The sequence below is a fragment of the Mytilus edulis genome, chromosome 4 (assembly GCF_963676685.1).
Source record: "Mytilus edulis chromosome 4, xbMytEdul2.2, whole genome shotgun sequence".
Taxonomy (NCBI): Eukaryota; Metazoa; Mollusca; class Bivalvia; order Mytilida; family Mytilidae; genus Mytilus; species Mytilus edulis.
Window position 1 is genome coordinate 87,682,451 of NC_092347.1, and position 13,668 is coordinate 87,696,118.

At 33.9% G+C, this 13,668-nt stretch overlaps 1 protein-coding gene across 2 annotated transcripts in view; it reads left to right on the plus strand.

Moving 5' to 3' along the window:
- The window catches only part of LOC139520906 (probable tRNA(His) guanylyltransferase), a 44,969-nt gene that overhangs the window by 267 nt on the left and 31,034 nt on the right, over positions 1-13,668 (plus strand). The gene's annotated exons all lie outside the window — the stretch shown is intronic.

A 13,668-nucleotide genomic window follows, 5' to 3' on the forward strand; every position in this document is an offset into this window, starting at 1 on the left:
ATACGGATATGGATAGTAAAGTGCACATTGCTAGAAAACAAAGAAATATTGATGACATCGTCAAATACGTTAATAAAGTAATACAAATAGACAGGAAATACTAAAAAAAATATAAAAAACATTAACAAAATTTTAATCTGCTAACCGAGTCCCTGTGTCACTGACTACTGTACTGATACAGTGATAGCACTATCATGACGTCATCAATGTTTTTTTCATGATTTACGTCGGTTTATCTGGAATTTAAGAAATAACTAATATTTTGTCAGTCTATTCGAATAACATATGTGGTGCACACTGTTACATAACGCGCTACACGGGTTATTCAGTTTACACCACATTTTTTAGCTCACCTGGCACAAAGGGCAAGTGTGCTTTTCTCATCACTTGGCGTCCGTCGTTAACTTTTACAAGAATCTTCTCCTCTGAAACTACGAAGTCAAATTTAACCAAACTCATACCACATCTTATTTTTATACGACCAAAAAAAATCGAAAAATTTTTGGTCGTATATTGGTATCACGTTGGCGTCGTCATCCGTAGTCGTCGTCGACGATCGTAGTCGGTGGCAGCAGCGGCTTCCGAAACTTTTGGTTTTCGCACTATAACTTTAGTATAAGTGAATAGAAATCAATGAAATTTAAACACAAAGTCAATGACCACAAAAGGAAGGTTGGGATTGATTTTGGGAGTTTTGGTTCCAACAGTTTAGGATTTAGGGGCCAAAAAGGGCCCAAATAAGCATTTTCTTGGTTTTTCGCACTATAACTTTAGTTTAAGTATAAAGAAATCTATGAAATTTTGACACAAGGTTTATGACCACAAAAGGAAGGTTGAGATTGATTTTGGGAGTTTTGGTTTCAACAGTTTAGGAATTAGGGGTAAAAAAAGGGCCCAAATAAGCATTATTCTTGGTTTTCACACAATAACTTTAGTATATAAGTAAATAGAAATCAATGAAATTTAAACACAAGGTTTATGACCACAAAAGGAAGGTTGGGATTGATTTTGGGAGTTGAGGTCCCAACAGTTTAGGAATAAGGGGCCAAAAAGGAGCCCAAATAAGCATTTTTATTGGTTTTTGCACCATAACTTTAGTAACCCGTACGAAAATTTCAACAGGAGTTCAACTGGACTTCAGCTGGACTTGAGACGTATTCCAGTCTGACTTTGAAAAGCCCAGTCTGACATGAGCCGTACACGTACTTTTTCTTATACTTCGGTTATTTGCCAGCCGGTATTTTCTTAAAAGTCCAACCGCACTTTTTGTAATTCTGACAAGAAAATAACTACGGCTGGACTTTTGAGGAAAATTATCCCTTCTGTAGAATGATCAGCAGGATTTTTGTCTTAGAAAATTTTACAGTCATTTATGAGCAGGAATTTAGACTTAGAAAATTTTTATCAGCCAAATCTGCCCTTTATTATAATACAGAAATAAAAAGTTTGCCACGAGGATTCTGCTATTTGAAAGTAACAATTTCTTTCAAAATGGAAAACAGTTATAAATGGAAATTTGCAAGTTATAATAATGATATCATATTTTTTTTTTAGATATACTTTTTTGATCAAACTATAAGATGTGATCTTTCCCTAGATTTACAATTCCATTATAATATATTTAACTTAGACTGTAAATGGAAAGTTGAAATTTAACATAGGTGACTTAATTTTGATTCAATTATATCCCAGTTATATAATATGTTTTCAACAATTATTTAACATTTTACTTTTTCATGAAATAAAACCCTTAGCAAAATTACATCTGTTATGATAGGTTAAATTTATACATTTTCTAGTATATTTATATTTAATAAGATGAATGCATAAAATAAATAATTATCATCATTCTTTAACATCAATTAGAAACTTGAGCCATAACAGTGATCTAATAGCAGTAGTCTTGTAGAGAGTGCCATCTGTTTTCAATTAACCTTAGTCTGGACAGGTCACAGGAAGTAGCATCTCCACAGAGGTTGATCATGAGGCCATTTGAAGGATAACACATTTCTAAATACATATATCTGCAATTTCTTTCACTTTTATTAAACATTTAATAATTGAACAAATTAATAATTGATTTTCTTCTTTTAATATATCACATAATCAAAATTAAGACATATGCAAGAAATCATAAGAAGAAAATTTTTCTCAGCTCCTAAAACAACCTCATGTATTGCATTAATACAACAAAATTTGAATTTGGAATAAACAGGAAGATGTGTCTTCTTTCTTGAACAAAATGAGAAATTTACATTGGATGTAAAGCAAATGTTTAGAAGTAGTTCTTTTCACATTATATTAGAGAAGATGGATCCTTCTGACTAGCATCAATTTCAACTTAGGAAGATTAATGCTGTGTGCATGTATTTTGGATTGCATATTCTGGTAAGTACAATGTAATTGAATTTCACCATTTTGGTAATATTATCTGATTTGCTCTTTTTTTCAACATATTGATGAAATAATTACAACATTATAAAAAGCTTAATTTTTATTTTTGAAGAGTAAAAAGAATTTGAATAAAAAAACCTACATTAAATAGTTATTCATGCAAAAACATTCAGTTTGAGTGATTTTCAAAGCTTTACTTTATGCACTTTAAAGTTATTTAGGCTCAATATATTATCATGATAATTATAACCACAAATTTATAGGAGTAAGCATTTAGCTTCACAATTCCCCATTTCTTGGTTTTGCCAGTATTAAAGACCGTAGAAAAAAGAAATAAGCAGTATATATGCATAATGCCATCTGTTTTTTTTTTATTTTAAGATTATAACAAAGGATGCATGATGCATATCAAACCAGAAGAATCCACCATCTGAATAACTAAGCAGTAGTGGATCAAGAGGGAGGGTTCTGAGGGGGTGGAACCCCCCCCTTTTTTTTGTGGATCAGCCTTTAAAGGTCAAACAGAACTTTTTGAAGTCCAGCTGGACTTTTAAGAGTTCAGCTGGACTTCTCAAAGTTCAGCCGGACTGTGTAAAGTCCGGTTGAACTTTTTAGAGGCTATATTTTTGCCAGAAATGCCGGCTGGATTTTTCAGACGTACTTTTATGAAAGTCCAGCTGGACTTTCTGAACCGGACTCCTGCTAATTTAAATATTTCGAGCCGGTTTACGGCTAATTTCGCTGAAAGTCCAGCCGTGTTATCCATTATAGGCAATTCAAAGAAAAGTCCAAATGAATATTATAAGTACGGTTTTCAGTACGGCTACTGTCCGGCTGGAGTACGTGTCATGTTTTTCGTACGGGTATAAGTAAATAGAAATCTATGAAATTTTAACACAAGGTTTATGACAATAAAAGGAAGGTTGGGATTGATTTTGGGAGTTCTGGTCCCAACAGTTTAGGAATAAGGGGCCCAAAGGGTCCAAAATTAAACTTTGTTTGATTTCATCAAAAATTGAATAATTGGGGTTCTTTGATATGCTGAATCTAACTGTGTATGTAGATTCCTAATTTTTGGTCCCGTTTTCAAATTGGTCTAGATCTACATTAAGGTCAAAAGGGTCCAAAATTAAACTTAGTTTGATTTTAACAAAAATTGAATCCTTGGGGTTCTTTGATATGCTGAATCGTAATATGTACTTAGATTTTTGATAATGGGCCCAGTTTTCAAGTTGGTACAAATCGGGGTCCAAAATTAAACTTTGTTTGATTTCATCAAAATTGAATAATTGGGGTTCTTTGATATGCCAAATCAAACTGTGTATGTAGATTCTTAATTTTTGGTCCCGTTTTCAAATTGGTCTACATTAAAGTCCAAAGGGTCCAAAATTAAACTAAGGCTTCTTTGATATGCTGAATCTAAACATGTACTTAGATTTTTGATTATGGGCCCAGTTTTCAAGTTGGTCAAAATCAGGATCCAAAATTATTAAGTCTTTCCACTTTTCTGTGGAAAGACTTATTGTTTTTCTTCTGATTATTATTATTATTATTATTTTTTTCTTCCGCCAAATTTTGTTCTTGCGCAAAATGTTTGTTTCGCAATATGTCGCTTAGATATTTCTCATATGGCATCGTATAGTTTATGCGCTTTTAAATTTCACCCTGCTAAGCTGAACCATTTTCTATGTAAGAGTTATCTCCCTTTTCACTGTTTACACTCTGTGTGCATCTCCTTTGTAACAAAACAAGATAGCGACAAAATTCTTTTTACAAATTGTTCGTTACATCCTCAGTAATTTTTGGCGTATTTGGATCGAAGCGATTCGATGAAATTTTATAGGAGTTATCTACCTTTACAAAATAAATTTGTCGGTATGTGTATTTAACTCATAAACAGTTAACCGTATAACCCTGGAATGTTTTTATTTGAGTCCCCTAGGTCCTAACTTAGAAAATTAGGTCAAGGTCAAAGGTCAAGGTAAAGTTCTCAATTGTGACTTTTGCTTGTTTTTGCATTTTTTCTGACACTTTGAAAGATACATATTAAAGAACAAGTGCAAAATGTCAGCTTCATTGTAATGAAGATATGCTACATTTAGTCTTATACAATTAAATGGCATCTTATAGGAGTTGTTGCCCCTACATATGTCTTGATATGAGGTTATTTGATTATAACTTCAATAAGGTTCATTATAAAGACATTTGACCTCATACAAAAGGTTAAGTGACAAATGACCTTGAACAATGGCCACCGGAAGTGACCTTTAGAAAACCGGAAATAGCTTTTTTTGCAATTTTTTCACCTAAAAGTACCCAGAATCCATATATTTTGTTCTATAGATACATAAAACAGATAACTGAAGACTAAAAATGACTTCCAACAAACCGGAAGTGGCCAATTATCTCCCATTCTACATACAAAAGTATATAGAAACTATATATTTTTGGAATCAGTGTGAAAGAAGCTATCATATGAGACCGGATGTGACATTCATTTTACCGGAAGTAGCATATTATCTCCCTTATATCACTCAAAAAGATAATCAAACCATCATTTATCGCATCAGTATGAAAAACTATCTTCTTATGAAAATTTCTTTGGTGTGGAAAGACTTTCAATTGTTCTCTGAACAATTGGTTTTTAATTATTATTATTATTATTATTATTATTATTAAGTCTTTCCACTTTTCTGTGGAAAGACTTATTGTTTTTGTTCTGATTATTAAGTCTTTCCACTTTTCTGTGGAAAGACTTATTGTTTTTCTTCTGATTATTATTATTTTTTTTTTTCCGCCACATTCTGAAATTTTTGTTTCGCAATATGTCGCTTAGATATTTTGTATATTATATCGTATAGTTTATACGGTTTTAAATCTCACCCTGCTAAGACGAACAATTTTCTTTGTAAGAGTTATCTCCCTATTCACTGTTTATCATCTGTGTGCATCTCCTTTGTAACAGAAAAAGATAGCGACAAAATTCCTTTTACAAATTGTTCGTTACATCCTCAGGAGTTTTTGGCTAATTTGGATCGAAGCGATTCGATGACATTTTATAGGAGTTATCTACCTTTACAAAATAAATTTGTCGGTATGTTTTTTTAACTCATAAACAATTAACCGTATAACCCTGGAATGTTTTTATTTGCGACTCCTAGGTCCGAACTAAGAAAATGAGGTCAAGGTCAAAGGTCAAGGTCAGGTTCTCTATTGTGACTTTTGCTTGTTTTTGCATTTTCTCCGACACTTTGAGAGATACATATACAAGAACAAGTGCAAAATGTCTGCTTTATTGTAATGAAGATATGCTACATTTAGTCTTACACAATTAAATGGCATCTTATAGGAGTTGGTGCCCCTGAAATGTCTTGATATGAGGTTATTTGATTATAACTTCAATTAAGCTCATAATAAAGACATTTGACCTTATACAAAAGGTTAATTGACAAATGACCTTGAACAATGGCTACCGGAAGTGACCTTGAGAAAACCGGAATTAGTTTTTTTTGCAGTTTTTTCATATAAAATTACTCAGAATCCATATATTTTGTCATATAGATACACACATTGATTACTGAAGACTAAAAATGACTTCCAACAAACCGGAAGTGACCAATTATCTCCCATTCTACATAGAAAAGTATATAGAAACTATATATTTTGGAATCAGTGTGAAGGAAGCTATCATATGAGAACGGAAGTGACATTAATTTCACCGGAAGTAGCATATTATCTCCCTTATATCACTCAAAAATATAATTAAACAATTATTTATCGCATCAGTATGAAGAAACTATCTTATCAAAATTTCTTTGATGTGGAAAGACTTTCAATTGTTCTTTGAACAATTGGTTTTTAATTATTATTATTATTATTATTTTTTTTTTTTTCCGCCAAATTTTGTTCTTGCGATAAATGTTTGTTTCGCAATATGTCGCTTAGATATTTCTCATATTGTATCGTATAGTTTATGCGCTTTTAAATTTCACCCTGCTAAGCGGAACCTTTATCTTTGTAAGAGTTATCTCCCTATTTACTGTTTATCATCTGTGTGCATCTCCTTCGTAACAAAAAAAGATATCGACAAATTTCTTTTTCTAACTTGTTCGTTACATCCTCAGGAATATTTGGCTAATTTGGATCGAAGCGATTCGATGAAATTTTATAGGAGTTATCTACCTTTACAAAATAAATTTGTCGTTATGTTTATATAACTCATAAACAGTTAACCGTATAACCCTGGAATGTTTTTCTTTGAGTCCCCTAGGTCCCAACTTAGAAAATGAGGTCAAGGTCAAAGGTCAAGGTCAAGTTCTCAATTGTGACTTTTGCTTGTTTTTGCATTTTCTCCCTCACTTTGAGAGATACATATGAAAGAACAAGTGCTAAATGTCTGCTTAATTGTAATGAAGATATGCTACATTTAGTCTTATACAATTAAATGGCATCTTATAGGAGTTGGTGCCCCTGAAATGTCTTGATATGAGGTTATTTGATTATAACTTCAAGTAAGTTCATTATAAAGACATTTGACCTCATACAAAAGGATAAGTGACAACTGACCTTGAAAAATGGCTACCGGAAGTGACCTTGAGAAAACCGGAAGTAGCTTTTTTTGCAGTTTTTTCACATCCAAGTACTCAGATTCAATATATTTTGTCATATAGATACATGAACAGATTACTGAAGACTAAAAATGACTTCCAACAAACCGGAAGTGGCCAATTATCTCCCATTCCACATACAAAAGTATATAGAAACTATATATTTTTGGAATCAGTGTGAAAGAAGCTATCATATGAGACCGGATGTGACATTCTTTTCACCGGAAGTAGCATATTATCTCCCTTATATAACTCAAAAAGATAATTAAACCATCATTTATCGCATCAGTATGAAGAAACTACCTTCTTATCCACATTTCTTTGGTGTGGAAAGACTTTCAATTGTTCTCTGAACAATTGGTTTTTAATTATTATTATTATTATTATTATTATTTTTTTTTTCCGCCAAATTTTGTTCTTGCGATAAATGTTTGTTTCGCAATATGTCGCTTAGATATTTCTCATATTGTATCGTATAGTTTATGCGCTTTTAAATTTCACCCTGCTAAGCGGAACCTTTATCTTTGTAAGAGTTATCTCCCTATTTACTGTTTATCATCTGTGTGCATCTCCTTCGTAACAAAAAAAGATATCGACAAATTTCTTTTTCTAACTTGTTCGTTACATCCTCAGGAATATTTGGCTAATTTGGATCGAAGCGATTCGATGAAATTTTATAGGAGTTATCTACCTTTACAAAATAAATTTGTCGTTATGTTTATATAACTCATAAACAGTTAACCGTATAACCCTGGAATGTTTTTCTTTGAGTCCCCTAGGTCCCAACTTAGAAAATGAGGTCAAGGTCAAAGGTCAAGGTCAAGTTCTCAATTGTGACTTTTGCTTGTTTTTGCATTTTCTCCCTCACTTTGAGAGATACATATGAAAGAACAAGTGCTAAATGTCTGCTTAATTGTAATGAAGATATGCTACATTTAGTCTTATACAATTAAATGGCATCTTATAGGAGTTGGTGCCCCTGAAATGTCTTGATATGAGGTTATTTGATTATAACTTCAAGTTAGTTCATTATAAAGACATTTGACCTCATACAAAAGGATAAGTGACAACTGACCTTGAAAAATGGCTACCGGAAGTGACCTTGAGAAAACCGGAAGTAGCTTTTTTTGCAGTTTTTTCACATCCAAGTACTCAGATTCAATATATTTTGTCATATAGATACATGAACAGATTACTGAAGACTAAAAATGACTTCCAACAAACCGGAAGTGGCCAATTATCTCCCATTCCACATACAAAAGTATATAGAAATTATATATTTTTGGAATCAGTGTGAAAGAAGCTATCATATGAAACCGGATGTGACATTCTTTTCACCGGAAGTAGCATATTATCTCCCTTATATCACTCAAAAAGATAATTAAACCATCATTTATCGCATCAGTATGAAGAAACTACCTTCTTATCCAAATTTCTTTGGTGTGGAAAGACTTTCAATTGTTCTCTGAACAATTGGTTTTTAATTATTATTATTTTTTTTTTTTTCCGCCAACTTTTGTTCTTGCGATAAATGTTTGTTTCGCAATATGTCGCTTAGATATTTCTCATATAGTATCGTATAGTTTATGCGCTTTTAAAATTTACCCTGCTAAGCCGCACCTTTTTCTTTGTAAGAGTTATCTCCCTATTCACTGTTTATCATCTGTGTGCATCTCCTTCAAAACAAAAAGAGATATCGACAAAATTCTTTTTACAAATTGTTCGTTACATCCTCAGGAATTTTTGGCTCATTTGGATCGAAGCGATTTGATGAAATTTTATAGGAGTTATCTACCTTTACAAAATAAATTTGTCGGTATGTTTTTTTAACTCATAAACCGTTAACCGTATAACCCTGGAATGTTTTTATTTGAGTCCCCTATGTCCTAAATTAGAAAATGAGGTCAAGGTCAAAGGTCAAGGTCAAGTTCTCAATTGTGACCTTTGCTTGTTTTTGCATTTTCTCCGACACTTTGAGAGATACATATAAAAGAACAAGTGCAATATGTCAGCTTTATTGTAATGAAGATATGCTACATTTAGTCTTATACAATTAAATGGCATCTTATAGGAGTTGGTGCCCCTGAAATGTCTTGAAATGAGGTTATTTGATTATAACTTCAATTAAGTTCATTATGAACACATTTGACCTCATACAAAAGGTTAAGTGACAAATAACCTTGAAAAATGGCTACCGGAAGTGACCTTTGGAAAACCGGAAGTAGCTTTCTTTGCAATTTTTTCACATAAAAGAACTCAGAATCCATATATTTTGTCATATGGATACAGAAACTGATTACTGAAGACTAAAAATGACTTCCAACAAACCGGAAGTGGTCAATTATCTCCCATTCTACATACAAAAGTAAATAGAAACTATATATTTTCTGAATCAGTGTGAAAGAAGCTGTCATATGAGACCGGAAGTGACATTCATTTCACCGGAAGTAGCATGTTATCTCCCTTATATCACTCATTAATATAATTAAACCATTGTACATCGCATCAGTATGAAGAAACTACCTTCTTATCCAAATTTCTTTGCTGTGGAAAGACTTTCAATTGTTCTCTGAACAATTGGTTTTTAATTATATTAAGTATTGTACAATAGCAAGAAATTTTCAATTGCACAGTATTCAGCAATAGCAAGAAATCTTTAATTGCACAGTATTGTGCAATATCAAGAAATTTTCAATTGCACAATATTGCGCAATAACAAGAAATTTTCAATTGCACAGTATTTTGCAATAGCAAGTATTTTCAATTGCACAGTATTGCGCAATAGCAAGAAATATCTAATTGCACAATATTGTGCAATAGCAAGAAATTTTCAATTGGAGTTATCTTTCTTTGTCCAGAATAGTAGTTGAATCAACTTAAATCATTGTTTTATACGATATACAATGTATATTCACTTTTACTACCAACTGATAAATTAAAACAATCTTTACCATTCAGTGATAACAAGCATTTTAATATTTTATGATGTATTTAAATAGTAGTTATTGTTGCAAACTCCTTTAGAAATTTGAATTGAGATCAGTTTTGGAAAAAGGGAAAGGGGGATGGGAAAAAAAGGGGGGGGTAAATTTTTCTCATTTCAGATTTCATAAATAAAAAGAAAATTTCTTCAAACATTTTTTTGAGAGGATTAATATTCAACAGCAAAGTGAATTGCTCAAAGGCAAAAAAAATATTTTAAGTTCATTAGACCACATTCATTCTGTGTCAGAAACCTATGCTGTGTCAACTATTTAATCACAATCCAAATTTAGAGCTGAATCCAGATTGAATGTTGTGTCCATACTTGCCCCAAACGTTCAGGGTTCAACCTCTGCGGTCGTATAAAGCTGCGCCCTGCGGAGCATCTGGTTTTTACATGTAATTTACGGGTGAATAGATATAAGATGTGGTATGAGTGCCAATGAGACAGCTCTCCATCCAAGTCATCTTCTTCCAGGTAAGGAACCGGATTCATTGCTGAATGTTAATGGTTCCGCGCGAAAACTTTACGCAGTGTCGGGCAACACAGAAAGATTTCTCTTGGCTATTTACAAATTACATTTAAAACGTTCGCAAAAAAATATACAATTAAAATTATTTACAACTGGTTTTCCTACTTCCTTTCAGAGCATGCCTTCAGGGCAGCTCTGAATCCCTCAACGGTGTTGGTCGCTGTAACTGTTGTTGGTAGGTTGTTCCAGTCCCTGATTGTCCTCGGGAAGAAAGATTGGCCATAGGTGTCTGTACTTGTTCTTTCTTGGAAGAAGCGGTTTTTACCTCTGGTCCGGTTATCATTCGGGGTCAAATATTGGTGACGGTCTATATCTATAAGTTCATGCTGGATCTTGAATAGCATGCACAATCTATTTGTTTTCCTCCGTTCTTCGAGGCTTTCCCACTTTAGATTTTTAACCATATTTGTGACACAGCCAGGTGTTCGGTCTGTGTAGTTGTTATTCACAAATCGTGCTGCTCTTTTCTGCACCTGTTCAATTGCCTTGATTTTATTTTGGGCGGTTGGGTCCCATACTGTGCTTGCATATTCCACTGCAGGTCTTACCATGGACACATATGCAGCTGCTTTTACAGGTTTTGTACAGCCTTTGAGGTTTCTACGTATGAACCCCAACGTTCTGTTTCCTTTGCCTACTGTATTGTCTATGTGTTTATCCCATGTTAGGTTGTTGCTGATGGTTACTCCAAGATATTTACTTGCTTCCTCTGTGTCTAGAGTATGACCGTGAAGATGGTACGATGTTTGTATCACTGGTCTATTTTTGGGGGATATTCTAATGACAAGGCATTTTTTGGCATTAAAACTCATCTGCCATTTGTTTTCCCAGTCTTCCAATGCTGTTAAGTCCTTTTGTAGAAGTTCACTGTCAGCTTGGTTGGTGATGGTACGAAAGAGAAGGCTGTCATCCGCGAACAATTTGATCTCTGATGTAGATGCTGTTTCTGGCATGTCATTAATGTAGGCCAGGAACAGTAATGGACCAAGGACTGTGCCTTGGGGTACACCAGAGAGTACTGGTACTTGTGAAGAGACGGCACCCTCTAATATCACGCTCTGTTTTCTGTTATGTAGGAAGGAGCGAATCCATTTATTAGTTTTGGGGTTGACGCCGTAGTATTCCAACTTGTGTAGGAGGCGGTGATGTGGTACCTTGTCAAATGCTTTTGCAAAGTCAAGCAGGATGATGTCTACTTGGCCGCTACTTTTTAATTTCGATGCAATGTCGTTGATGGTTACGATTAGTTGGGATTCGCATGATCGTCTTTTGCGGAATCCGTGTTGTGCATCAGTTAGTATTTTATTTTTGTCAAAGTGGTCCATGATGTTGCTATGTACAATATGTTCTAAGACCTTACATGTGATGGAAGTTAGAGATACTGGTCTGTAGTTAGATGCTAGGTGCCTTTCGTCTTTTTTAAAAAGTGGAACTACATTGGCATCTCTCCAATCTTGCGGGACTTCACCAGTGTTCAATGATGTTTGATATAGGTCTGTGAGTATAGGAGCAAGTTGTTCTGCTGCTGCTTTCAGTATAAAGGCTGGTATTGAATCGGGACCAGTAGCTTTATGCGGTTTCAGGTTTTTTAATAATTTGTGGACTCCGTTGGTACTAATTTTTATGTCCTTCATGGTGGAGTATGGACTTTTACCTTTATCTGGAAAGTTATTTAGGTTTTCTTTGGTAAATACTGACTGGAATTGGTCGTTTAAAATGTCAGCTTTACTCTTGTTATCACTTTGCAGAAATCCCATTTTGTTTTTTAGCGGTGCCACTCCTGTCCATTCCTGACCTTTGCTCTTGATATAAGACCAGAATTTCTTTGCATTATCTCTATAGTCTGAGCTGACCTCTTCCATATACTTCTTGTTGGCTTGACGGACCTCCCACTGCACTTCTTGTTGTAGTCTTTTATACCTATCCTTGTCTCTTTTCTTTTTAGTTTTTCTCGCCTTCTTGTGTGCTTTCTGCTTTTGGTTTATTTTGCGTCTAATGGTTGTATTGATCCATGGATGAGTGTTTCTTCCAAGGGTCATTTTCGTCATGTTATTTTTCATTTATCATTAGACCTCTTCTGTTAGCTAGTTGTACAAAATTTCATGTTATGAATTGTCAATCATAACATGTAATTTTTGGAAAATGACGCAGTCATTGTTCCATAACTGCCGACCTGATTTCTCTGCCTACCGCGCTTGGTTTCGTATTTACTAATTTCAATACAAACTGGAGGAATGTGCTTGTGTTATCATTATGCATGAGCATTGTGTAGTAATCAGCCAGGAACCAGTTTACAAACTAACTGGTTTCTGTTTGTATTCCACTACAGTCGAAGAAAGTGTTGTAGTTTGACAGGAACCAGTCCAGAATTTTGTAAACTACAAAACGTAATCGGTTATTATTCCGTTTTGGTGTTTCATACCGACTTATATGGTTTGAATAAGCTTAAGACCCTTCAAACATTAATGTGATAGGTATATTAAAGACTGTTTTACAAAAGGATGAAACTGTTTTGCTTTAAAAGTCGTACTATAGTGATATATGTTATGTACGGATTTCCACTCTCACCGGTTAATTTCTTCTTTTACACGTGCGTTTGAAACTTCCTGTTTAAACATCGCAAGTTTTAAAATTGTTTTTTGAGTGAATTAAACTTATTTTAACAATCACGAAGCGTTCGGGAATCATTTCAAGCAGTTTCTTCTTCTCTTTGATGATGGAAAATAGGCTTTCTCAAGAAAATACCGCAAACGATCGCAGAGGAATTGAAACATACAAGTCAGACAGAGTGCGCATGCGTCGGGCGCCATAGACGAACTCCAAATTGCTCCTGTTATTTTCTAAGTTTAAAGGCCTTAAGTTACAAAGTTACCATCTTTTTGACACCAAAAACATTTGATAACAATATAGTAGTATATTAATTCCAAATGTAGAGAAAAAACTCCTCAAATACCTTTCTTGCTAATCAGCTGTGAGTACTTGTGAAAACTTGTCACGTACACCACTTCCGGGAAATAAAAAGGTAAACATTAACAAATCGCATACTAACTTGCTTTAGTTCTGCTTTACTTTTCATGTACTAATACTGCTCATTTGTCAAGTTCATTGTCCTCGTGGGTAGCAACACGAGTCCAGTATAACAAATCATTATT